Genomic DNA, 27,784 nt, shown 5'->3' with positions numbered 1-27,784 from the left:
CTGGCTTCCAAGATCGCCAAACACCCACAAAACCATGTGGCCACCAGGCCTGGGGGCTGCCTGCCGAGACGTTTCCATGGAGATGCACATCTGCTTTTCCCATGCACCTCGGCCCACTTTCTGACACACACATGCATATGCACACACGCCCAATAATATTAGCCCAAGTCTCCAGCACAACAAAAATCTTTTACGCATCAATTGTACAAAGCAAGGTCCTAAGTGCAATGAAGAAAACTATGGTGTAAAGATGCATAAGATGGGGTCTTAGCCTTCCAGGACCTTAGCACCTTATAGAGACTTAGAATGCTCCAGAAAGCAAGTATGGTAGGAGTTCAGGAGTCATAGCACAGAGGCTGGTTACAAAGTGGTAGAAGTAGTACCTGGGCTGGGTCAGGGAGGAGAAGCTGAGAGTGTGCAAGGGTGTTTTGTGGAGTAGGAAGGACTACAGTCTCTATTCCTACTTTTTTGGATAATAGCACCCTGATTTTCTTTTTTCTTTCTTTCTTTCTTTTTTTTTTTAGCACCCTGATTTTCTTCAAATTTACCCTTAGCTCTTATGAGTCAGGTGGGACTGAATTTGAACTTGCTAATCAAAGAACCCTAGGCACCTGGCCCCTCTGAGGCTTCAGAATGGGTACATGATCCAGGTCAGTCCAGAGAGACTGGACTGGATCTAAGGAACCATGGGTAAAGGAATCATGGGTAAAGAGAAGCTCTCCTTTCCCCATGATTGTTTGCTCAGGGGACATAATCCTGGTGCTGCTGGTGATCATTTTACTACTAGCTGGAGGGGGTGATCTGGGAGTGAAATCAACCAGGAGGAAAGCAGAACAAAGATAGAACCAGACTCTTGAGGACAAAGATTGAGGAAACCAGCTCTATCTCTGGACCATTTACATAAGGTAAGCTGATACTGTTTTTGTTTTTTAAAGCAGCTATGGTTGATTACCTGTCATTAGTCACTCGGAGGCAGAAGTGTGTAAGGAGGTTCTTGGAAGACTGGGGAGACCAGCTTCACCGGCTGGTGTTGGTGAAACACCAGCTGGAAGGCTGAATTACAGGCAGACTTGTCTGGAGATGGGAAGGGAGGCATGAACAGAAAGCTAAGGCATGAGAACTTCATGGCCTACAGGCAAGATAAGACACTGGGGACCTCTAAGAAAGGGAAGGCTGAGGAAAGAGGGAATGTCTCAGCGACAGATCATGCAAGAGAGAGGCAGCAGAACAAGATGGATCCTCTGGCTTCTTCCAACCTTGAGCTTGTGTGTAGATGGTAGTAGCTGGGCATAGTCTGTGGCATGGCTCAGAGCGGGTACGACTGGAATCAGGGATGTCGCCAAGGCCATGATTGCCAGGCTGGGGGAGATACCGCAGGTGCTGGTGGGATGAGGAAAGGAGGCCTGGAATGACACCATAAAAGGACAGTCGCTTTGGTGACTAGCGGGTGGTGGGTGGTAAAGGAAGAAGAAGGCAGATTGTGCGTCTGTACCTCTGAGCTGGGTGGATGTGGTTCCATGGATGGAAAGCAGGGGTGGAGCCGGTTTGAAAGGGGGGATGAATTCTCCCCCTGAGACTTAAGGGGGCAGCATTCAAAGGGGTGGAACAAGAGCTCAAGGGGGGACATGGTACTCCCTTAACCTCTCTGTATGGGGTTGGATAAGGTAGGCTTCGAAGTCACGGACAATTCTACAGGTCCCTGATTCCAGGAGTGAGGTCAGGGCTGCAAGGGCCGATGCAGCAGTGAGGGAAACTCACAGTTCTTAATGACCTCGGAGGGTCCCTAGCATATGCTCTGACCCAAAGCAGGAAATTCTGACAGCTGTTCATTTCCCTTAAACACTTTTTATGCCTGGCATCAAAGGCCATCATAAAAGGCCATCAGCCTTGTTGCCAAGTGGCTTTAACATTAAACAATTCCTTTTAGTGAGCTGAAAAGAACTTCCTCATAGATTCAATCCACAAACTGGAGTATTTCCGCCTGAAGGTGACGCAGCTCAGAACACACTGCCCTGGTGAGTCACATGGCAGAGATCACGTTCCTGGGCCATCCTCTCAAACAGTGGCCATCATCCTGCCTATTGCTTCTTTTTTAAGTAACATGTTAAAATGACGGCTGTGTTGGGACTGATGAAGACAGGTGAGGGGACCCAGCATGACCATGAGACAGAGTCAGAAAGGAGGCAAAAGTTGTATATTCTTGCCATCCTCTTCTCTCTCCTATAATCAGTGGTGGGAGACTTGCCCCTTCCCCAGGCTGGCTTCCCGGATGCTGGAATTGGGCCACCCCAGAAATGAAGCCTAATCCCTTTTACCCAGGACAGACTATCCAATATTTTACTATCATGGTCATTGTGATCATTCTGTTTCCAAATTCATTATCTCCATGGAGGACATAGCAAGGAAGTCCCAAGCTTAGATGAGATCCCAAAAGGAGACAGAAGAAAAAGCAGGGCCCAGGCCTCAAAATTACATTAAAGGGACTTGTTTATATACAAGCTCATTGATTTCCTTCCTCCTCTTCCAGAACCCTGTGTGTGCATGTGTATGCACACACGCACGCACACACACACACACACACACACACACACACACTTTGCCTTTGTTTAAATCAAGAAGTTACAAACAAACATGGGTTTGGCCAAGTTTAAAACTCCAAAAGCATGCCATTGGCTGCTGAAGCATTTTAGTTACCCTCCCTTAAAAAAAAACAAATGTATCTTCCTCAGTTTGCAACTTATTATCAGAAATGCCCTGGTCACAGATCAAGAAGAAAAATTACAAGAGAAGTTACTACTGAGATCATATGAGTTCATCTGCTTTCTGGATTGAAAAAAGAAACCATTTCTCTCCGTCAGCATTATGCCTGCTATTGTTGTTCTCTTCTGATGCAACATAAGGTCAGAGGAGCAGCAGGAATATTTGGGGTCACTCATCCCATTGCTTTAAAAATGTTTATATCCACTTAATTCTTTTGCATTGAGAATTTGCTATAAGGTCCTTGAACTGCCTTCTCTTCCTCGTTTCTTGGAGCCAGGCTCCAAAAGGCACTCTGTCTTTCTGAGAGTACCCATGATCTTGACTTGACATTTCATTTTTGTGATTCCATCCGCTCCCCACTCCCCATTTGTTCCTTATCCTTATCTGTTCCTTCAGATAAAAAGCATCTAAGGTACAGTTACAAACTCCACTATGTTCAAAAGTCTGTCCATCAGATTAACTCAAATCCTCTCTCTTCTGGCCATGACGGTCTATTTGGTTTTCTTAAGGAAAGGGGAAAGGGTCTTCTTTGAGACAGGTGTCTTTTCTGTAAACCCAATGAGCAGCTGTCTGTTTCTCTCTCAGGCTTAGCTCCACCCTCCACCAGATAGGCTTTTGATAAGAGCAGAGGTGGTGGTCAGGAGAAGATGTTGCTTTCTGATTTTATAAGTTGGACAAGAGAAGAATCAATAACTGCAGAACTTTAAAGTCCCATGTTGTGTAGTTATCTGATTAGTTAATTTAATACATGGAAATCAAAAGCAGCTTAAGAAAAATTAGACATTGGAGTGAAGGATTAGTCATACATTTGTTTTTCCCAAATTACATTATTCTCTTGTGATTAATTGGGGGAAAGAATAATACAAAGATTTTATTGAATTATTTCCATTAAAAAGCTCAACGACAGGTTATTTAAAACTAACACATCTTTCCCTAAAGCGAACCACTTACCAAATTTAGAAATGGAAAGCTTCCAAGCTGTTGGGTTCCAAGCCTTTTCAGTTAATTAGTGCAGAGAAATTATTTTTATCTATGCATCATGTAAAGATTCAAAAACTAGGTCAGGATTTTTTCTTTCCCTTTTAAAATTTAAGTTCAGGACTGGTTGAAGGCATAGGAAGTTAGTAGAAGGATGGGGATGTATGTATCATCAGGTTGGATTTGATCGAGCTAAGTCATTAGAAGTGACTAACATTTCCAAAATATTAAAGAAAGACATTTTGCTATACTAAGAGGAACCTTACACTTTCCTAAAACAAAGGCTTTTCCAGTGGTCCCTAAAGCACCCTGCTTATCTCCGTCTGTGTTCCCAGGCACATTCTAGAAGAGTTTCAACTGAGTTGCTTGAGTTTTCATGTCATCAATTGAATGGTTCATGCTAAACAATACTGGTTTGCAATGTGAAGACGAAGTATTCAAGTACTACATATTGCAAAGAGAACGTTGACCTTGGAAGACTTAGGGGTCACAGAAAAATGGGCTCAGAGTCAGGAGGGGTCCTTGAATCTTTCACTCCCAACTCCTATCTGATGTATAGTCATCCCCTTTATCCACAGGGAATCTGTTCCAAGATCTCCAGTGGATGCCTAAAACCATGAATAGTGTCAAAACCTACAGGTACTATGTTTTTTCACACACACACACACACACACACACACACACACACACACCCCTATGATAAAGTTTAATTTATAAATTAGGCATAGTAAGAAATTACAACAAAAACTAATAATAGAACAATTATAACAACATACTGTAAAAAAGCTGTGTGAATGTTGTCTCTCTCTCTCTCTCAAAATATCTTATTGTACTCACCCTTCCTCCTCTTAGGGTGATGGGAGGTGATAACGTGTCTATGGGATGAGATGAAGCAAGGTGAATAATGTAGGCGCTGTGACACAGTGTCAGGCTATTATTGACCTTCTGACGATGGGTCATCTGCTTCTGCACCACAGTTCCCTGTGGGTAACTGGAACTATGGAGGCAAAACTGCAGGGAAGAGGGGACTCCTGTAGTTGGTGGCCAGCCTTCACTGGCTTCTAATGATGGGCCAGCATGAAACAGGATGGTCTAGGATGAGCGCTTGAGCACACTAGAATAACACCAGGTGAACTCAATCTCTAATTTAGAGCACTGTATCAATTCAGATTCTGTCCTATAATGGAAAAAGCCTCAGAGAAGTGCTAGTACTTACAAAGATGACATTATCGACATGATTCTTGACCTCAAAGGCAAAATATATGGTAGTAAATAGATGCATTTAAAAAAAATCGCACATAGTAACTGAGGTTGCATGAAGATATATACACACACACACACACACACACCAGTATTAATGCCATTTATACTATGTTGCAACCAACATCCTTGCAACCTCCTATGTGCTATCACCATCATGAGTGGCAGAGGCCAAGCTGGAGAAGACTAGGTTTCATGCTCACCTTTCTGCACTATTCTTGTCTCCTGCTGCATATCTTCCCTTTTCTGGGGGCCACATTAAAAGTATCCCAATCAATGACATGGACTATAGAAGGTAAAAAATATGAGGGGTCTAATGTTGACATTTTCACAGCATATTACTGATCTGCATTTAGAGCAAAGACATTATTTCCTCATGGCTCAATCCCGGGCTCTTGGGTCCTTCTGGTACCCCTGCCCCAAGGCTCATTTTCCTCCTGCTGCGTGTACGTTCCCTTCATTCTGTCCCCATCACACGAGGCCCCCGTCATTTCCCCATCCTTCTGCCTGCACCATGACGTGCATCTTGGTACCCTATACAGCTTCCTCACCCTCTTCCCACGTCGACGGGTCAGAATCAGTACATGTCCAGTGGTTCAAGATGATGCCAATGTTGCTGACATTCTGGCCCCCGGCACCAGTAGGGGTGGAGCAGGCACGTGATCTGTAAAAAGGGCTCTTCTAGGCCCCCTTCTGCTCTTTGGTGCTGCCTCCTGCCCCTCCTCCTGTCGCCAGGATGTTGGGCTGCATCGGGCCTCTAGGCAAGCCCCTCACCACCATACATGGTTTGATTTCATTTGGTTTGACCATGTTACAGAAGGAGCTTGGAAGCTCACAATTCATTCGTTCATAGTTTTGGTGGGCAGATCCTGGTTTGATTCCTTCTTTTGTCACTTATTATTGGAATGATTTGATTCTAGTTTTGTTCATATAACACTCTACAGTAATAACGCTACTAGTTAGGAGCATTAAAACAACACGGGTAAACATGCCAAATACAGAGCCGCATGCGTGCTAAAAATGTGGTGAATTTGGATCTGATTCATAAAGACTTTTTAGGAACTTCTAGAGACAAGAATTTAAGACAGTAAATCTTATTTTTTAAATGACATCTAATTCCCACTACCAACACTTGACAGTTCAGTCCCGCCATGCTTACATACTTTACCTTATTTAAACCCATCTGACCCTCTGAACCCTGGGACCAATGCCTCATGCTCTGCTCCCCACCATTCTGTGCGTTCCTAATTGTCTGCTTGTTGTTTTGCTTTACGGAAATGTCCAAGAACACGGGTTTAAGTGGCCTTCCTTATTTGGAATTTGAAACCTGCTCAACTGATTAGATATGTCTTCATATAGCTTTTCTCTACATATGTGCAAAGGGGGCTTGGTGTGAGCACAAGTCCATTCGATGACCTGAATCCCTTCCTGGTCATTGTCATGGTCATCTGTCCAGCGGACACTGTGAGCGATCTTCCCATATTAGGTACTTTTCCTTCTCACCACAGTACCTTCAAAACCACACTTACAATCTGTTTTTAGACTCATAATGATCATTCCAGTAATCTCAGTTATCTCTTACTCTAGCCAAAGCAGCTCTTTATCTGGTTCTTCCTGTCTTTTATAGCTATTTGTTGAAAACAAACTTAATTTTATAGAATGGTTTTAGAGTTGCCAAAAAATTATGAAGATAGTACAGAGATTTGTCATATACCCCTCAAACCCAGTTTCCCCTCGTACTGACATCTTACTTTTAGTAGGACAGAGTTGTTGCTATTCACGAGCCGAAATTGATACATTATCATTACTAAAGTCCGTATTTTATGCAAACTTCCTTAGTTTTCAAAAAATGTGATAAAATACGTGTAATGTATAATTTACCATCTTAGCCATTTTTAAAGTGAACAGTTGAGTGGCATTAAGTATATCCCATTCACATTGTTGTGCGACTCTCACCTCTATCCATCTCCAGAACTCTTACCATCTTGAGAAACTGAAACTCTGTGCCCATTAAACAATAGCTCTCCATTCTCCCCTCCGCCTTGACAATTACCCTTCTACTTTCCATCTCTATGAATTTGACTGTGCTAGATTCGTCATATAAGTGTAATCATCCTGTATTTGTACTTTTGTGACTGGTTCATTTCACTCAGCATAATGCCTTCAAGACTAGTCTATGTTGCCCATCATCTCCATTGTCAACCATCTTCAAAAGGATGTTCCTGCACATTCTACCTCTTTCTACCTTGGCTTATCTACCTCCTGATTCTCGTGTGTGGACTTGGCCTTCTTCTACAAGGAACCCCAGCTTGCCTCTATTTCTGGGACTTTGTCCTAAAATCTATTTAGCATTTGGGGCCCAAGAACCCCTGTGAGAACGAACATTTTAAAGCATTTACTATGCTTCGGCTCTTATTCTAAGAACCCCTGTGAAAATGAATTTCTCTCTTCCCTTTTTTCTTTCTATCTTTCAAAGATTTTATTTATTTCTTTGAGAGAGAGAGAGTGAGAAAGATCACAGAGGGAGAGGAGGGAAGGAGAAGCAGACTCCCTGCCGAGCTGGGAGCCTGAAGTGGGGCTCGATCCCAGGATCCTGAAATCACAACCTGAGCCAAAGGCAGATGCTTAACGGACTGAGCCACCCAGGTGCCCTGAAAACTAACATTTTTAAAGTACTTATTATGCTTTAGCTCTTATTCTAAGCAATATACACAATATATACCATATAATATGTATAATATTACATACATATAACATACGAATATGATATGTATAATAATAAGATACACATATTCTTTTGTCGAATCTTCACAATATCCCCCCTGAGGTAGGTATTATTATTAATCCCATTCTACAGATTAGGAAATAAGCATAGGGAGATTAAGTAACTTGCCAAAGAGATACAGGTAACAAATGACAGCCTCAGAATTAGAAGCTAGGCAGCCCCAAACATCCACTACTGTCCTTTACTTGCTGCCAATCCCAGCTTCCCTTCCTTCGGGGAAGTTGTTTGGTTCTCTGTACCCCTGCTCCGCTCCCAGATGGACTCGTGTCCTCATCACACTACAGCACTTGCTGGCTTTTCTTAGACTCTCTGTTGCCCTGTTGGCCAGCCTGACCACTGTTTCCTGAGCTTGGTCTGAGCTGCTGAGGCCCCCTGTCCCCTCATGCTCTGCACTGCTTTGTCCCCTCCCCTTCCCTATCTGACTCACGGGTGCTGAGTTGCTTCCAATCCCGAAGGAACCTCAGCCAGTTCCACGCAGTAACTAATTTTTTCATTAAACATAAGTATTCAGCTACAGGGCAGGTAGCTCTAGTGTCCAACCGACATTTACTTTATCATCTAAAAGATCAGAATACACAGTAATTCGATTCCAAAGCCACAGTGGTCCCGTGACCCGGATTCATGGACCACACTTTATCACTGGGGAACGGCACAACCTGCGAGGGGCCGCACAAGCTTCCCTGGGCCCCCGTTTCACATCTCAAATCATCTCTGTTCTCCTTTGGACGTCACTACTGTATTCCCCAGCACTATGCTGAGGCTGAAGGTACAGCCTGCTGTCATTCAGCTGCAAAGGACATTTTAAATGCTAGGTCCAAGAGACATTCTTGGGAAAAGGCACAGAGTCCAAGGCTGCGGCAGGGAGGAGACAAGGTACTTATGACAATGACCTGTGTGTCAGTGGGAACAAATTAGAACATGCAAGCACGTTTGGGTGTATGGCTGAGCTAAGCGTTGAGTGTCTCATCTTCCAATTTGTGGCCTCAGGGCAAACAGGTGATCAGATGTGTGCATATGTGAGTGTATGCACGTGTGTGTGCTCAGTATTTGTGCAGCTGGCTGGCATGGAAGATTGATACTGTTATAAATTCTTTACCATCAAGGAGGAAGTCTGCACAGAGGTGGTCAAGAACCCAGCAGCAGGAGAGTGGGTATGACAGGACCTCTGATTTATATTTCTCTTGCTGCAAACATGACGGGAAAGTGGTGGGGAGGATGTTGCTGGTGTGGGGGTCGGTAGCCTGCCATGTGTGTGTCTGGGTGCCTGTGTGTGTGTTGCGGGGGGTATGAGTGTGCACACGTACAAGGGATCTCACTCGGGGGTGGTACCATAGAACATATTCAAATACATATTCCAAAATCATACAAATTCATTGCTTCTGGCCTCACTATTTAATGGCAGAAAAGTGGCTTGGTAAATGATAGCTCATGGTAGAATATAACACAGTTACAGAGTTCATGAGGGCTGTTCTCGAACATTCCATTTCCCGTCCTTCCAGGCACACAGCCTATGTATAAGCCCATCCTCCCGGAAGTTGTGCTGGCTATGGGACTTCTTTGGCTGGTGGGAAGGAGCTGAGGCAACGGGGGGTACTTCCTTACAGAGTGTGAAGGGCCTGTCTGTAATCTGCTGCTTCTCCTTCCCCTGTCTCCGCGATGGTGGAAGTGTGTGTCTTCATCCTGCCCGTGGGCGCCAGTGACTGTGACGAGCAGAGCCCTCTGCTGACCTGAGTTAGAGATGCAGAGGGAGTGAGATGGGACTCTGAGTCCTGTTAAGCCTCTGAGTTTTCCAGAGGTGTGTTACTGGAGTTATTCTACTACTGTGAGCTGCAGGGACATCATGGAAACACATAAATACTCTGAGCCTGGAACGGAAGACGACACGCAAAAATGAAAATCTTTGTTCGTATTTCTAAAAGGGACCATCTTTAATACAGTTTCTTTTTCTTTTCACTTGTAAAAAGGATAGAAAGCTCAAGAATTATGAAAGAAACAATCGCTGCTTTCTTAAGATTCTATTCTCATACACATTTGAATTTAGAGCAAAAGACTTTGTGAAAGAAAGCCCTGGGAATAAATTTCAGCTCTTCTGCTGAGGGGTGTTATTGTTATTAAATTAAGTAACACTGATCCAGCAGCTTCAATAAAGGGAATTTGTTACAGGGAGGCACTTCCCTTGTCTTCCAGAGACAGGTAAGAAATTATTTCCTCCTTTTAAGTCATAGGAAATTGTTGCTTCCTTCCCTCCAGCCTTCTCTGGAATCAGAAATAGTGACTCCGAACCCAGATCTCCCTCCCACAGCTTAACCTCCTCCTGAAATCTGGAAAAGTCTGGGGGAGGGGAAGGGGGCTGCCACACACTAGAAACACAAAACTTGATGAGCCAGAGAGGAAGTGCGCCCCTGACCCTGAAGAAGCTCACCTTCCTAGGGACACAAATGCCTAAGATGTGCGACAATGTACCACTTGGCAGAGTCAGGGATTTGAATGCCATGTACCAGTGGCAGGTACGGGGGCTCCACTCACAGTAAGGGGGCCCAGCCAAATACTCAGACCTGCAGCTCATCCCAGCTTTATTCCTTATTCACGCTGGGAAAGATGACAGCCTGGAGATTTGGGCGTTAACTCTGGGGACAGGCAGCTGGGATCGGTATCCTTTTTCCACTACTTACTAGCTGGGGAACCTTGGGGGAGTTACTCAACCCCTCTGTGCTTTAGTTTTCTCATCTGAGAAATGGGGAAAATAATCACATCCAACTTGCAAGTTGTCGGGAATTTAAGAGCTACATCTGTAAGGCTTAGAGCATGGAGCCGTGCACACAGTGAGCGCTGAGTCCGTACCTAGTATCCTCCTGCTGTTTTTACTCTGCCTGCAGTAGCGGAAAGTCCCTTGGGGAGGCAAATCTTACTTAGGGCAACTGTCGCATGGGAATTAACTCCTTGTACTGCTGCTGGAGGTGGAGAGAGGCGTGAGTTGTATGCATCCGACAATTCTTAGAAGAAATTCAAATATTTTGGTACAATATTTAGAGCATCATTAAGGTTTTGAAGAGGCCCTTTCCACTTAACTGCACTCGATGGGAGAAATTATGTGCTATTATAGCATCGTTTGTGAACCTGAACACTGGCTAAGGGCTTTGGATTAGTTCCTAAGAATATTAAGAGTCTACCGTATTCCACCCAAAGGTAGAGAGGCATTCAAACCCCTTTCCCCTCCAAAGGTGGAGAGGAGTGCCAATCCAGTATCATCAGGGGATAATAGTAGCGGGGGTGCCCAGGGGTCTACTGAGCTCAAGGGGTCAGACCCCAGGCCAGAAGAAAGATTCAGGCATCTGGCAGGAAAAGATTTAAAAAGAGGGCATCAGGTTTCCTTCTAGATTAGTCCACTCAGTTAAAGATGAAGATCTGAAGCAGATCTTTAAATCGGGAATAAAGATAGTATGACTGGCGAGTTTCTCTACTAGCTACTGGGAGGCTGAACATACAATGGAGAGGAATTTGATGGGGAGAATTAGACTGACACAGCCTTCCTCACGATTCGGGCTTGCGAGTACGGCACACTGAGGCCATGGTTATCCCGGCGAATTCTGACAGCCTACGAAGGAGAAACAGATTGCCTATTACAGATGAGGAGAAGCCCCTGAAGGGTTTTTGGAGTGTGGTTGATCAGAAGCCTGCAGTCATGTAGGAGATGGAACGGGGTTTGATTTCAAAGTCATATGCAGGGGATTTCTTTCGTCTTCACTTGTTTATTTTCTGTCTGTGCCTGATAGAGTTAAGACGCACAGAACAGAGCCCACATGAAACCGGTTCTGCTCACTGCAGTCCATCCAAGCCATAGAAAGTGCCAGTGGGGACCCGTAGAGACGACCTGAAGGCGTGAAAGGAGCACTGTGGAGAGGGCGGCAGGGTCAAGCACACAGTCCTCCGACCTGAGGAGGAAATGGAACCGCGAGCCTCAAGGCCAAGAGGGCACTCACCGCGGTCGGCTCCAGAAACCACCAAGATTCAGGCCAAGGCAACATGGAACCAGGGAGTGTACTCATGGGCCCCCGGATCGCCGGCCACTGTGCTCCCTGGCGTTTCCCTGACTCTCAGGCCTCTGGGCATTGCCAACAAACACTCCATTCAGCGTCTGGGAGTCAGGTTATTTGAAATAGCCCAGGCTGCTCCAGTGTGCTCCAGAAGTAACATGTCTTCCGTGGTAGTCGTGAGGATTAAACACAGCAATGCGTATAATGTACGTAGCATGGCATTTAGATAGGACTAGGACTCAATAAATGGTAGCTATTATTATTATTATTATTATTGTAATTGTAGAAGTATCAAATTGTATAGATGGTTTGTTTTTCTCAAGTTTGCTTTTAGATTTTTTGTCCTAATTATTGGATGTTTATTTTGAGTAACTTTTTAAAAATACAAGGGAATATTTTGTTTTAAAATGAACAAACAAAAGGAAGGAGCAGAGGATAAAGGGTAAGCAGGATGACATCGGTCTCAGCTCGGATGTGTGCTTTAGAGAGGGGACCCCAGAAGAGTATCAAGGTGGCGATAGCACTCTGGTTCTGGCCCCCCAGGAGTGAAGAAGGTTACCCATAAAATGGGGCATATCTGAGGTATCGCACTTGGGTCAAGAAGGGGCAAAAATAAAATCCATAAAAAAATGCATTTAAGCTAGACGTGAGCTATTAAGTTCTCTCTGTTTTTCTTTGGAAATAGTTAACAGTCAGGTAAAGTAGGAAAGCTATTTTGGGACCCAACAGGGGGCACAGGAAAGCCCCCTGCACCCTCCACCTGTCTGCTCTGGGAGCTGGCACCCCCCCCCATCCCCCAGTCTGCACATGTGAATATTAGACCCAGAGCAGGGTTGCCAGAGGCAGGGGCTGGGGATGAAGTAGGGGGTGGAGGATGATAGAACATTTTCAGGATGTTCTGAGGTGTTCTTTACAAAAGGATACACAGACAGATTTTTCTTCTTCTTTGTCCCTAAAACTCCACTCTCCCCCACCCTGTGATGAGGTACGTTTAAACACACATTAGCAAAATGAAGAACTTTCCCACAACTGCTGAGAGGCTTCTCTGCTCTATGTACCTCGTTTTACTGAAAATCAGGTACGTTCGGTGATCGAAATCATTAATTCAGAAAGAGCACGGTGAGTCTTGCTAGACAGAAGATTGCTACAACAGCAAATCACAGGTCCCGCCATGTGTCTGGGCATGGCGCCTCCCTGGGAGGTGATACTGAGCCCACAGTCAATCCCAGTCCTTTATACTCCTGAGCGGGAGAGCCACACTTAATAGGGAAAATGTGGCTAGTCCAAAATCAGGTTTATTTTGCCTTTTGGAAAGTTGGAGACACAGATTCAGAAAGAGGCACTGATGTGAGTTGATCCCTGCAGGCTGTGTCTTCCCTTGGCCTTGATCAAGACCACCCGTACTTCCTGACTGTCCCCACCTACTCCATCCATCACCGGTCACTAGGAACCTCCCACCACCCTGATACCCCTCCCCTACCCCGACTGCAGCTTTCTTTGTCTCTGGATTACCTCCTGTCTTGTTCTTCTCAGAGCCCTTGGCTGGCCCCGAGGGGCACATTCTGACTGCAAAGGGAAAGGCGGGAGTCCCCTGGAGCTGGTGATATGGCCGCTCTCCACTCCCACCCCCGACCCCGCCTGCACATGCAACTATGGTTAAGTTGTTCCATTTCTTAATCTGATCTTAACAATGGATTAGGACTCTGCTGCCTAAGACAGTCATGACAGCAGGTGCCCCCCCCCCGGGGGGGCTACACACAGTGCTCACTAAACCTTTCACATTTCTTCACTTGGTTAGCTCTCGAAACAAACCGGTTATCCCCATTTTATAGATGACAAAGCGGAGTTCGAGGGATTGAGGGGTTTGTGCAGGGTCACGCAATGTTAAGTCTCCTTTGCTCGACAGTGATGCCCAGCAGGGCTGCAGAGATGGCCCCCATCACAGCTACAAACTATTAGGTGAGTTGTTTCAGGTAAAGTGGCACTTTGTGAGGTTACCTAATATGGTTATTATTAGTAGCACGTCAGGATGCGGTTCAAACCTTACCAAGAGCATATGGGACGTACCAGCTTCTTTACAACATACTGCCTGCCTCTCTCTCCAGCTGCATCTCTGGCCAGAGACCCTCTTGAGCCCTGCCTGTTCCCCCGAAGGACATTGCTGCTGCAGTCCTGTTTGCTGCCTCCCCACCTCCCTTTCCTGGAACGCTGTTTTCTTCTTTGACAAGCAAATATAACTGGTCCCTCCCACTGCTCCCTCCACACTGAGAAGAGCACTTCATTGCCCCAAAGACTACAGCCCTCCAACCTGACCTGTTTGCATCTGGGGCTGCGTGCTGCACCGGGAGGCCTCCCGAAGGCTCAGCCCTAGATTTCCTTTTTGAAGCCTGGATCTTAGCAGGTATCTTATGGAGCTCAACGAAGCTTACAGAACTGGATTGACCTGGGGTGGTGTGGACTGGGTTTGTAGGCAATATGGCCCCAAATTCTGGTTTCGGTGCCCGACAATAGGAAATTGGAAACCTGACAATACTGCCCTACTGATGAGAATAACATAAACCTTGAGAACCTTGAAAATGTATTCTCAATAAAGGATGGTTGGAATGCCAGTTAGATACATCCCCACATGTGACTGGTGTGTTCAGACAGAACCTAACCTAGTAAGAGAGCAGTGAATTTACTTTCTAAGGATTAAGTCTCCTATCCCACTGTAATTTAAGCTTTAAGGTTTCTCACATGGTATATACATCCCTCTATTAATTGAAAACGTTGCTGGTTAACATATACATCTCAATTTCAAAGCGTTTATATTCTGTATTGTACATGGAAAATATTTGCCAATGGGCATGTGGCTAACTTCTCGTATCATTTCAGAATCGGTGCTTGGTAGAATTTCTTAAAAGATGAACTCAGGAGAACTTTAGTCTTTTTAAAGGAAGCAGGGAGGTCCCTTTCTCTTACAGAGGAGAAAAACCAAGGCCCGGCTGGTTAGATGACTCCCCCAAATCACAGAGCCTTCAGGCCGAAGCAACCGCCTGTGGGAAGGGCCTGATTCAGAGATCTTGGAGTGGGTGTGGCGTGAGGCGGGAGTCGGGGCGGGAATGGTCACGACATGGTGGGCCATCAAAGGGGTTTGGATCGCAGTCCAAGTTCAACGGGCAGCAGTTGCAGGGGTTTTCGCACAGGGAAATAACTCGGACCTGATCCGTGTTTTCTAATATAAAGACCAGACTTCTGCTGGAAGGATCAAGAGAAGCTGGAGGCTTTCGCTGTGGTGCAGGTGTGAGATGATGGGATCCAGGTGAAGGTGTGTCAGTGGGGCTGGAAAGACGGAAATGGGGGCGAAGTATGTTTTAGGATCGGAATCAAGAGGACTTGTTGTGGGAGATAAGGAAGAAGGAAGGAGCCCGGGTGACCATTATGTTCCTGGCTTGGGTGGATGGGCTTCTATTTCGGAGAGGAGCACCAGGAATTCAGTTTGGGATGAGTAGTAAAGTCAGGTTTGAAATGGAAACAGAGTAACAGATGTGAATTGCATGGTGCCTGGCACAGAGGAAGCCTGGCCACAGTGATACTGATCACAGGCATTTTGACTACCACACCAGTGGGGTTACTAAGGCCAATAAGAAAAGAGATTTGTATTGTAAATGTATATGGGCTTGTTGACCACGTAGTGAATGACAGACCCATTTATTGGTGAACTGATGCCAGTGTCGTGAATGGTTAGTATAAACTGTCATTCATAGGAACGACATTGACTTTGGTGATTCTCCTAGATGACTAGTCTGAGACCGGCTCTAGGTTAGAGTTGTTAATGATGGATGACCTGAAGCTTGTACAGAACGTGTTACCGAATTCTCCCACTCTTCCAAAGTCAAGAGCTTTAACTTGTAACAGCAGCTTCTCAGTATAGATACTGGCATTCCTGTTTGATAGCTTCCCATCTGGATGTTCGTTACCCATTCTGTGAAAATGGACACATTTACAGCATAGTTCAAAAATGTCTTCCCCAGTCAGTAGAAACTGCACATCATTTTAAGAGAACATGCCTTTAGTTTGTTTTCCAGCATCTTGATTTTTGGCCAGCTATGCATTCCGACACTCCTCTACTGCTCTCTACTGTTCAAAATGATTCAGCAACCAGCTAACTGTGCTCATAGACGTCCACTGGGGCAGAAGCAGCAACCTTTATTCTCTACCTATACCTCATCCCGGCTTATTTTAGGGAGACTTACATGCCAGAAATAGTCAAAATAATGATCCATGTGGGGCAACAAATGTTTTTTAGACAATCCATTTTCAAGGATTTCCACTGGGCACTATTTAGGATCATGGTTCCCTGTTCTCTCTTAAAGAAGGTATTTTTATTGAGTTCCAGCGTGAACCCCTTGATCCCTTGCTTTACTGTAAACGCTTTTGAGAATGTTATGGTTCAACCTATACAAGGTATTCTTTCAATGCCTTTCACATAAATCCTGGATGCTTGCCAGACAAGAGTCTACAGAAGTTCACAAGAGGGGCACCTGGGTGGCTCAGTGGGTTAAGCCTCTGCCTTCAGCTCAGGTCATGATTTCAGGGTCCTGGTATCAAGCCCCGAATTGGGCTCTGCTCAGGAGGGAGCTTGCTTCCCCCCTCTCTCTGCCTGCCTCTCTGTCTACTTGTGATCTCTCTCTGTATCAAATAAACAAATAAAATCTTTATTAAAAAAAAAAAAAGAAGTTCACAAGAAACCAAAGGGCATGATAACTCTGGCCAGCCACTTAAGGGCTTCACAGCCTATAAAATCAAATCAAGAGCATCACATCCTATAAAACTAAATTCCAATGTTCAACATGTACACTTGTCATTTTCAATGCCTACAGAATTAGTTTCAAAGGTCGATACAACTAACATCATAGTAGAACAGAATTTTGCAATAAATCATATTTATGACGCTTCTTTTGGGTTACATACCCTAAATGGAAGAAAAGCCATATTTTAAAGTAGCAAAAATAATTTTAAAATCATGGTTGTAAGTGTGCACACACAAATGCTCCAAAAAAGTGTGTTCCATTTACTAGAGACTTATCTCAAATACCGACATCTATATTAAACTGCTTGAATGACCTACATTTTCTGAATAATTGCTATTTTTCTTTCCTCTACGGGACAAAGTGGCTTCTAGAGGGTCTGTTCTCAGTTCCTGAAACCTAGGGCTCCTTTCAATAATTTGTCTAGTGTAATTTATAGAACTAACCTGCCTAACACCTGGGAACCCATCTACATCGTGGAAGTGGTGACCTCTGCTGGGAAAATTAAGAGGAAACGGAGTCCCAAATCCTCTCCTTTTCTCTGGTTTGGTTCTGGTGTTTGGAACATGGAAAAAAACATTCCTATTTGCTTCAGAAATGCACCTAGCACACTAGCCTGCTAATCGGCCCTTGTTAAGACTGATGGTCCATCTGATCTCATCTCTCCTGGAGAATTTAGGCTCCTTTGTTGAACATCATCTGCATTCCTAAGAGAAACTCTCTCCCCTGGTAGGGATGCTACCTAGTTTACAGACTGCGCAAACAGGGTAATTAGTTTACCACTGCTTTGCAAAGCGGCTAGAGGGCCTTGTGGTGCATGACCGAGGGAAATCAGGGCCCTTGGAAAGCAGGTCTTAGGCCTACTCATTGTTGCCTCACCCAGCCCCAAACAGGAAGCCAGTGAAATACATTGTAACCTTGACCCCAGTTGGTAAGTTACTTCAAAGCTCTTTTGTAAAACTCTTAGTTTGGGAGAGGCAGAAGCCGTGTAGGATAAATATTAATATTGAAATAAAAGGAAGGAACATGTACAAAATTAAAGTCAGGGACATGGCCAGTTGAAGAATTTGACTATTGTCTTGTCTCTAAGAGCACCTTTTGGGTCTGCTTTATAAAATGATGACCTCAGCACTGTGCCACAAAGCCACTGTTGTCAAGGGCACCCTGTAAACACTGGTAGGAGAATCCCAACTGCTTTTCATTCTTTATCAGGGAAACAAAAGAGCCCCAAGGTGATTGTTACTGGAATCAAATGCTTTCTAATGGGACTAGCCTCATAAAAGAGCTTGCAAAGGTTTAAGATGCTCTGAAGTCAGGGTCCATATGAACTAAAAGTGACCATCATGGGACAGATGAATGGGAAATTGCTTATAATGACTGAACAGGTCTAAGTAGTCCTTGCTGTGGAATCATCGGTGATAAACCCTTAGGTCAGCAGATGCTTTACATGGTCTAGCCTCTGCTATAGGGGGAGAGAGGCACAGAGAACCATGTACCATGGGTCACCCTGGGTTCCAAGGACTGACTTTTGAGTCCTCTTTTCCTCATGCATTGTCTTGGACTTACCAAAATTGCTTTAATGAAATGCAGCTGGATTTTGTACTCTTCCCAACCCTGCAGAAGTTGGGAAAAATGATTCTGCTTTCTTGCCTACCTCATTTATAAGCTAAAGTGTGAATGAACTATCAAAACCTTCTGAAACTTATTAAGGTGAATTCTGTCGCCAGAAACACTTTTTATAGCTTCTTAAAAAAAGCTATGGGGAATTTTCAGCCGGACATGGGTATTTAAAAACACAACTTGCTCAGTTAATTGGGAACCATACAGCTAAGCCTCAGACAATTTGAGTTTTAAAATTTCTCTTGGGGTTTTAAGGGTATTGATCATAACATGCTTATTTAATATTGTTCGACTGTGTGACTGCCTCCTCACATTAGGGGTAATCCTTGCCCTGCTCCCACCCAGCTCCGGAGAGCAGGATGTAATATTCAGCATGTGTTTGTGAAGACATAGGAATGTATTCAGCATTCCTCTGAGTATGGTTTTAGGACTTTCTACTCCAGCAAAGTTGTTTTAGTTATTTCCAATAAATATTTATTTCATTTGGCATGATACTTAGCCCCATATTTTATTAATTAAACCTTACGCTTCATCTGAAATACGAAAATAGAAACTTTCAAGTTACAGAGGATCCCAAAGGCATTTATAATGAAATGCTAATATGGGCTTTGTGACTTTGGGGATTTTGGTGTTGATAAATTTGAGGGTGTTCTGGAGTGGCATCGAATGCCTTTTAAACCGTGGTAGTTTCAGTCTGTTAAGAAATCACACCCCCGAAGTGTCTGAAAAACTTCCTTTAGAAGATTTCAAAATGCCAGATGCAAATAGCTTTGTACTAGAACAGTAAAAACACAAACATCAAGTGAGTTTTGACTTTTTTTTTTTTGAAGACTTTATGATTTTAGAAGACCCAAATATCTGATTGAAATTCTAGGTCAGAGTTAGTTAGCAGGTTAGTGTCGAGTTAGGTTTTAAAAAACTTTCGCCAGGGCGCCTGGGTGGCTTAGTGGGTTAAAGCCTCTGCCTTCGGCTTAGGTCATGATCCCAGGGTCCTGGGATGGAGCACCGAATCAGGCTCTCTGCTCAGTGGGGAGCCTGCTTCCTCCTCTCTCTCTGCCTACTTCTCTGCCTACTTGTGATCTCTGTCAAAAAAAAAAAAAAAAAGAATAAAATCTTAAAAAAAAAAAAAGCACTCTCGCCAAATATGCAACAGATGACAGTGCGCAATTCCAACTATGTTCTCCCATTCTAGAACAAAGCCATAAACACACTTGGGAATTTCCAGTCAGATCAGAAAGACACCAGAGAGAGCCTGCTGGGGCTGGGATTTTTTTAAAAATGCCGAAGCAACCGCCAAGAAATAATATCTCCTTAGACACCGAGTGGGCAGAAGTGGCGTACGACTCCTCCCGACATTCTGCTTGTGTTCTTGTCCCTGCCTGACATCAGGAGAGGAGCACAGGGAGGCTGGCTTGCTCTGGCTGCCCCCCCCCCCGATTGGTTAGGTTTCTGAGGCCAGAGGCTGCACCCAATCTCTTCCCTCCAGAGGTGACCCTCTTTGCATCCTGGAGGACATACTGCCTCTTCCCGTCCTTCTCTCTTCCCTGGGCAGTTGAGAGGGGAAAAATGATTAGGTTCTCTTGAAGTTGCTGATCCATCCCATGTAAGGTGTTTTAAACTTTTGTAACTTCCACTTTGTGTATCAAGGGAATGATTGGAACTAATTTTGCCATTTGGTGGCTAATAATTTGATGGCTCAAGTCCAAGCAGGACTCTGAGTATGTGATATGATTTAATGAGTATTCTCTCAGCAAGTGTTGCGTGCTGGGTACGCAGGGAATGCAAAAAAAGGAAGTGTCCCTTCCTCATTGCAAGAAGCTTAGCGTCTGGTTGTGGGATTAGAGATGTACCTAATCTAAGTTTTACAATTTCTGAACTACAAGTTAGAATTCAGTATTAATGATGAGAGGTTAAGAAAAGTCTGAACCAGGGCACCTGGGTGGCTCAGTTGGTTAAAGGACTGCCTTCAGCTCTGGTCATGATCCCCGGGTCCTGGGATCAAGTTCTGCATTGGGCTCCCTGCTTGACAGAGAGCCTCTTTCTTCCTCTCCCACTCTCCCTGCTTGTGCTCTCTCTCTGTCAAATAAATAAGTAAAATATTAAAAAAAAAAAGTCTGAACCAGATGAAATTGTCAACATTTGAGCATCCAAAAAAATTATAAAATCACAATTTCCTGTGGCTCAACCTAGTACTTGGTGAGAATTTAGAGCTTGATACATAATACTTTATAACTTAGATGCAAATTCCTAATAGTTTGAAGTGATTTTAAAACGAATGAGTGCATCACTCCCTTTCTCTCTTCATTATATTAGAATGTGTTTTCCTAAAATACAGATAAGCTAACTCATTTCCAATGGCCATCCCTTTCTTCACAAATGTTCTCTTCAAGACAACCCTTTTCAAGATCTTGCTCTCCTTTTTCTTGAGATCCCCAGAGCACAAGTTTCTATAGCATTTCCCCATGGTTTTTTGTTGTCGTTGTTGTTGTTGTTGTTTGTTTGTTTTTGTTTTTTTTTGTTGTTTTAAGTAAAGTTGATACACAACTTGACATTGGTTTCAGGTGTGATAGTGATTCACCTCAAGGCCATGTTCACCGCAGGCATGGCCGCCATCTGTCACCACGCAACGCTATTACGATACCATGGACTATATTCCCCATGCTGTTCTACAGGACTTCTCTTTAAAGAGAACTCATGGGGCAGTGGGGCATCCCATCTGAGAAGGGGGGACTTATTCCACTGGGGACTGACAATCTTCCAATATCATCAGAGCCTCCTATAAATTGGAATAAATGATAAGTTCATCATCAAACTAATTCCAACCAGTAGTATTTCTGCTCAGATTTCCTTACCTCTCTCTTTTCATTTACCTGAATTACCCTTCATGGTTTCTATATTGTGAACTGAGGAGGTGAGGGCTCATGGCTACCTATTTTTATCAAAATCAAAAAATAAGTGCCACAACGCAGTTAACTGCCTCTCATCAAACTGGCCAATGGGAATAGCGAGAATGGCATTTCCACACACAGAGGAAAGAAGAGACGGAGTCACCAGCAACGTGGGTGTCTCCAAAGACCCCACCAAAGTGCATGTGAGAGAACAAGCAGGTTGAGACATGGACCGTGACCAGACAGCGTCATGCTGGCTTTCTACAGGGTCAGGACGGTGAGGACTTTCTCACCCTCACTCCTCTCCTATGGCTCTGAACTCTAACCTTGCCGCGGGTGGAAACTGCTGGTTTATCAGCTCTGGGAAGGGGAGAGGAAGGAGAAAGGGAGGAGGGGGGACAGGGTGCAGGGGAAGGAGAAGGAGGAAAAGGAGGAGGAGGAGAGTAAGAAGATGGGGGGCCTGGGGGGGCAGGGAGAGTGGAGAAGGAGAAGCGGGAGGAGGAGGAGCCTGGCAGGAGGGAAGAGAGGCAGCCTTGAAGCTGGGAGAGAGAAAAAGCCTTAAGGTGACCTCAGGCATGAAGCTGTGACTATTACATGGGGTTGGACATACCAGTGACTACATTAAGACTGCATTTCCTAAGGGTGACCAGAAAAGGTATGAACTTGCTCAAATGTTCATGCAGGGCTAGGGGAATAACTAGACCCCTACTGAATAAAGGAACACTGGGAAACAGAATGGGTTGCTTTATGATTGGACCTGATGAGCCCCATCTATCCAGCGTACTAGTTCCAAACATACCTAGGAGGCCTGTGTGTCCTGGGGCTCTGGAAGGGATTCAAGTTCAGACCATCACGTCCAGGAGGGTATGGCTGCTGCTGATTCCCAGGTTTTCCAACACCAAACAACCAGTCTTCTATCTGTGTCACACTTATAGTTTGCTTTCCACTTATTACCTTAAGGTGCATATTAAAATATGTTATGAGAGATGCCAAGCCTCCATTTTAATAGCAGTTCAGGGAGTCTGTGGCTGAATTTACTCCGTTTCTGTACTGATTTCCATTTAGGCACACTGACCCAGAGACAAGAAAGGAATCTATTTCTCTTCGCCATTAACAAACTGACACCAGCATGCTTTTTTCTTGTGATTATTTTTTCTCTTCTTTGATTTAATTTTGCTACCCTATTCCCCCTCCCTTTTTGCTAATGCAATGATGCCTTTTCTTGACTCTAAAGATATATATATTGCTATCTTCTGTTGCATGAAAATAATAGCTAAAATTTGTTGACCATCTACTTGCTCCAAATGCTTTATATATTTTATCTCTAGCTGTTACAATAATCCTGGTGAAAAAGTAATAGTAGCTCCATTTTGCAGAAGGAGGAAATGAAACCTCAAAGAGACCAGTTTATAAAGCTCACACTTCAGGGAGCCTGGACTCTCACCGGAGAGTGTCTAATCCCTTGACCTTTTGCTTCTGAAGGATGAACAGAGCCGGCAGGACTTGTAAGAATGGACCAGGGAACTAGTTCTGCAAATGACTTGTGGATTATTTGGTTAGTCCTTTAATCTTTTTCGCTGAAATAAAAACCACACTACATCCATCCATTTAGTGAAAGGATTATGATGTGAGACAGATATGCCATTATCCACCAATTCTACGAAGGATTGGTCATGTAAATAGTCTTAGTAACACTATGACTTTCGCTTTGTTTTCATCCATACTATAACTTCCTTTACGGTATTAATCATCATATCGTATTATTACTTCTGTATTTGAAATGCTATAACTTAGAAGTTTGACTTATAATAAAGACACTCTAGAAGTTTCCCTAGTGTGTCCATTCCAAATATAATGCAAAAAAAAAAAAAAGATGGTGTGGGAGTGGATCAAACCACCATGGAATGTTTATAGTAGTGACTTCAGAGGAGCTCAGCAATTTCTGTCAGGCAAAACTTTTGCTCCTTTGCTTATATAACATAGACATAATCTAATGTGCGTTTTCCATTTCTGCACTGAATCATCTTCACCCTGAATTTCCATTTCTGTCATTCCACCTTCTTCCCAACCTGCCTGATGCATTTTGTTTTTTCGAACTTCAGCCTTTTCTGGGTGTTGACCATGACCTCTCCTTCCCTGTGTGCTCCTTTCCCCCACCCCCCAGAGCCCCAGTCCTGCCCTCTCTGCTTGCGTGTTTCCGGTCCAGCTGTTCACCTCCCGTCCTGTTCTCCTTCTCTGACTCCTCCGCTGCCCTCGCTGTTAACGTTCCGGCGTCGCCTCCCGTCCGTCCCTCCCCCGCATCCTTCATACCTCCTTCAACGTCTCCCCATTATTGCTTCGTTTATAAATAGCCTCCCAGTAATCTATCATCCATCCCAGTGCTCTCGGATAATCTCTTGACACGGCTCACAGACAGTCGTTCCCGGCAGCAGGAACATTGACCACGCTCATTTATTATCCCCTTGGAAGAGAAACATCCTACCTCTCAGCAGCTCCTGAAGAAGGAACTGGCAACAGTTCATAAGAAAGCGGTCTTCATGATGACCACAAACATGTTTCTAAGGAGACAAAGCTGCTGCCAACAGATGGAGGGATCCGCAGGCCCCACGTGTTCTGTCAGCCTTGTTTTACCATGACGATGAACTTGCTCTTGTGCACCTACAAGGTGCCGGCCTCGTTTTAACTACTTCAGCTGAATTGTCTAACTCAGGGCTCTGCAAACAGGTTGTGCAGTTTGTGTACTATCTTCCGGGGTCCCGCAGAGGGCTGAGCTGAGGTTGCTTGTCGAACCACAGGGAGAGACTCTCATGATGCCATTTTTCAGACGAAGAAAAATGAGGCTCAGAGGACTGAAGCACCTTGAGCAAGGGGAGGAACCCTGTCATTTTGACAAATGTAGACTCTGTGCCCTGGAGACAATTCCCTTCCTAAAGTGTAAATACACTGAGGGCAGGCACCGTGTCTACCTTGCTCACCCTTGTGGCTGGTAGTTTCAAAATGAATGAAAAAAATCAAGGGTATAAGTCATGAATTTTTCCAACAAGGGAGACGTACAGTGATCTTGAGGGAAAAGCCCACTGTTTTAACTCTTAAGCATTACGTCGTCCTCCCCTTCCATCAGAATAGGGCTGAGGTGGGGGTGGGGGTGCAGGGAGAGCGTGGGAGAGCCTGGACACACCCACATGACCATGAGGCAGAGGTGCCTGCAGGTAAGCCAAGCAAGGCAGGCCCCTGGTGTGCAGAATCAGGACATCATACTGACGAGGGCCAGAGAGTGGGCTGCAGGAAGGAGGAAGGTTCAGTAGGGGGTCTGGGAGGGCATCTAGGCAGACTGAGCAGATCTGCAGGAAGCTTGTTTACCGACAATACTGGGGGCTCAGGAGGTTTGCGACTGATGTCCACCGTGCATGGGGAGACCCGAGTTAATAGCAATGGCAGCCGCGCACTAATTCTTATGTGTCAGGCTCTGTTGTAGGTATTCTCTCATTTCACCCCCACAAAAACCTCCACGGCTATCATGATCCCTCCTGTTTTGAAGTATGGAAATGAGGCTAGGTAAGCTGTCAAGGTTGTAAGGATAGCAAAAGGTAGACTCTAGATTTATCCCCAGATCTGTTGATTTCCAAATCCACATTCTTGCCCTGCTGCCTTAGGAAGAGAGACTAGGACTCAATGGAGACCCTCGGGGATCAGGGCTCAAGATCGAACCCCTACCACCAAGACAACTAGGGAGAGGATGAAAGATTCCGGAGCCTGGAGAATGAGGAAAATCACACAGGTTTTTGAGGAAGGACTCAGCTTTGGTGCACAACACTGTCCTGGAGATAGGACTTGGGATCAGGTTGGGCAAAAGGAATGGAGCACTGGAGACAGACTAAGAACCTCCTTATCACCACGCCACATCTGAACAGAACCAGCCTCAAGGTGACTTGGCATCACTCCCTCCCCCAGCTGCCCTGTGAGGGAGGCACCTGAAATTCTCTTTGGTTCTGGGACCTGGGGTGGTGTTATAGCTGTGGAAATGGGAGCCTTGCGCAGGCAGGAAATCAGGCTGGCACTAAAACATTGAGTTCAGATCATTCTACCTGCCAACACGTGACCCGAAGCTATCTTAAATCCTTTTGGAATGAGGTAGGGTACAAACTTAAAAAATGTATATGTCTGTCCCCAAGCAGCCTTAAAAAGTATGTGTGTGTTTTTCTTACGTATTTTTTTCCCCTTAATCAGATCTTTTATTTACGTGCTGTGACTAAATCATCCAAATACTTTCAGTGGCTCAGTAGGATGAATGTCTAAAAGCAGCTCTATGTTTTGGCCTTAAGTGTGTTTACAGGCTCCATGTAATTTTTCACATATGCTGTTTCTCTCCTCAAAATGACTGCTTCCAGAATACCAGAGGAACAAGGACAGCGGCAAAGGGCTGGGACCCAGGGGGCTGTTTGGTGAAAACACAATCTACGCTCTTTTAAACGAAGACAGTACTTTTTTTTTTTTCCTGACACTAAAATTATTCCTAGACTGATTTGTACTTGACTGAGAAAGAGCTATGCCGTCAGAAACAGAGCTGAGGACAGAAGGAAGTCTGGGAGAGAGGTGGGGGTGTCAAAAAGATGACAAGTGGCCCAAACTGTGGGTCGGTTGACCATGCCATGGTGAGGGAAGCTGGGGGCACCGATGTGCCTTGCACGCCATCCCCCAATCTGTCTCCCTATCCTGACACTGGCCCAACTCGAGACAACTGGGTTTGGAGTGGGCGGTCTCAGAGGCCACTCCTGGGACCCTGGGGGGGCGGGCTGGGGGAGCCCCCTCAGGCAGTGAGTCCCCTGAATGGACCCAGGGGGCAGCGGATTACCACAGGATATACCAGAAAGCCCGGTATTCTGGACACATTTTGGATGGGCTGTGATCAGAGTCTGAGGATCCCTACTTTCTCTTCACATTGCCTTACCACTTCACTTTTTGGCAAAGCCCTAGCATTTCACCACCATCTAACCCTGTCCCTGGCCACCCTGCAGTGATGGTGGGGGGTGGCAAGAACAGGGGACTCAGAGCCCGAGAACTGGGTTCTACTTTTGACCCTGCTGGTAGTGACCTTGGATGAGGTGATGAAACTCTCTGGCAACCGAGTCCCTACCTGGCAGAGGTGGGGGATGGGCTGCAGGGCCCAGTGTTCAGTGAGGAACTTAGAGGTGATGTGGCCCCTGAGACCCAGGAACCCAGCTGGAGAACCTAGTAAACACAGCTCAGCCACGCGCTCCCCCAGAGCCTTGGGTGGCCAGGCCTGCGCTCTGTCTCCACAGCTCTCCCCCTTCCCCCGCCCCACTTTCCCACACACATGCCCCTCCCCCCAGTCCTGTCTGCTTGTGAGACTCTACAGAGCCACGTACATTGACATCCTTTCTGCCCTCGCTGTTGACAACGCAAAGGAACTCACCTCATTAACACTAGTAAAGAATGGGAGGATCTGCATATTATCAGAAAACATATTTATCCTGTCAGCAACATTTAAAAAACCTTTACAGATATCTACCGCCTTAATGATCCTACCAACATCTGCTGCTGGAGAAGGAGTTAACTTAGCCCTAAATAATCCCTATTGTAAGACAGGAAGCAAAGGGATGCCACATAGAGTGACTACTGTGTTTCCAGTGTCTCCCTTCTAGGTGCTTCTTAAAAGCAAGAAGCAAGATGGAGTCACTGCTGTTCGAGGAGCACTTGTGTAATGAGCTTCATGCCTGGTCTCAGTAAAATGGAAGAGAAATAAAGGTCATGGCTAATTCCCAAACCTTTCATCTCCTTCAGTCTTTCCCAAGAAACGTTTGTTGAAAGCTGCCCTGTACTGCCTTCTCTGAGGGACGCACATCTCTCTCTCGACTCCATCTCCAAGGGAACGGGCAGAAAGAGCGAGCCGGAGGGGAGAGGGACCAACCGGAAGCCCGAGGTGGAAAGGGTAGACCAAAGTAGGATTCCCACTGCTGCCGGGCTCCCCCTGACACACCGCCAGAGGTGCAAACGAGACACCAGGCTCCTAGGGTAACGCCGGGCCCCGAGGGTCACGCAGACATTCCTTAGGACCCACTGTCTCCTGGAGGTGGAGTAAAAAGGTCTTGGGGCCCTGATGCGCGGACGACCACAGAGCGATGAGAGAAGACTCCCCTGAGGGGTACCGGGGCCTGCTTCCCATTTCCTGTGCGGCCCATGCTGGAAACACATTGGAGCGATTTTCTCTTTTTAAAAACGCTGTTTTATGTTTGGGCTTTCAAGACGTCCCAGTTTCTGCATCACAGCATCTTCACATACCAGCTCAATGTGTTTTATGTTCGTCTGGAGAGAGCTCTCCCCTCTTCCCCTTCCAAGGAACAAAAGGGGAGATGCCGGTTTAGAGGATCCACGGCTGCAGGAGTGGATGGGGTTTGGGGAGAACAAAATGGAATTCTGGCTAATTTGACCCATCTCTGCTCAGAAAACCAGAACCCTATGAATTATTTATGATTCTCCTGACCCCCACAGAAATGCAGATCGTGGTTCTTGCCAAGAACAAATTAGGCCTGTCTGCATCTGTTACTCTTCCCAATCAAGCAACTGCCTCGTGTGAGGAAGGAGAAAGGTCAGCGGCCAGGACAAAGGATTGGCCCAAGAGAAGGGGAAGATAAGGCTGCATTCCAGAGC

The 27,784-nt window shown here is 45.3% G+C and overlaps 1 protein-coding gene and 1 long non-coding RNA gene across 2 annotated transcripts in view; one reads left to right on the top strand and one right to left on the bottom strand.

Annotated features, from left to right (window-relative positions):
- The window catches only part of SCFD2 (sec1 family domain containing 2), a 439,667-nt gene that overhangs the window by 74,370 nt on the left and 337,513 nt on the right, over positions 1-27,784 (bottom strand). The window lies entirely within an intron of this gene.
- Positions 107-26,900, top strand: LOC309863477. Its single transcript, XR_014311071.1, has 2 exons — positions 107-905; positions 26,779-26,900. It is a non-coding gene; the product is annotated as an uncharacterized lncRNA (long non-coding RNA).

This window comes from Mustela nivalis (assembly GCF_964662115.1).
Source record: "Mustela nivalis genome assembly, chromosome: 4".
Taxonomy (NCBI): domain Eukaryota; kingdom Metazoa; phylum Chordata; class Mammalia; order Carnivora; family Mustelidae; genus Mustela; species Mustela nivalis.
Note: the sequence above shows the minus strand (reverse complement) of the source record. Positions and strands in the feature narration are given on the sequence as shown.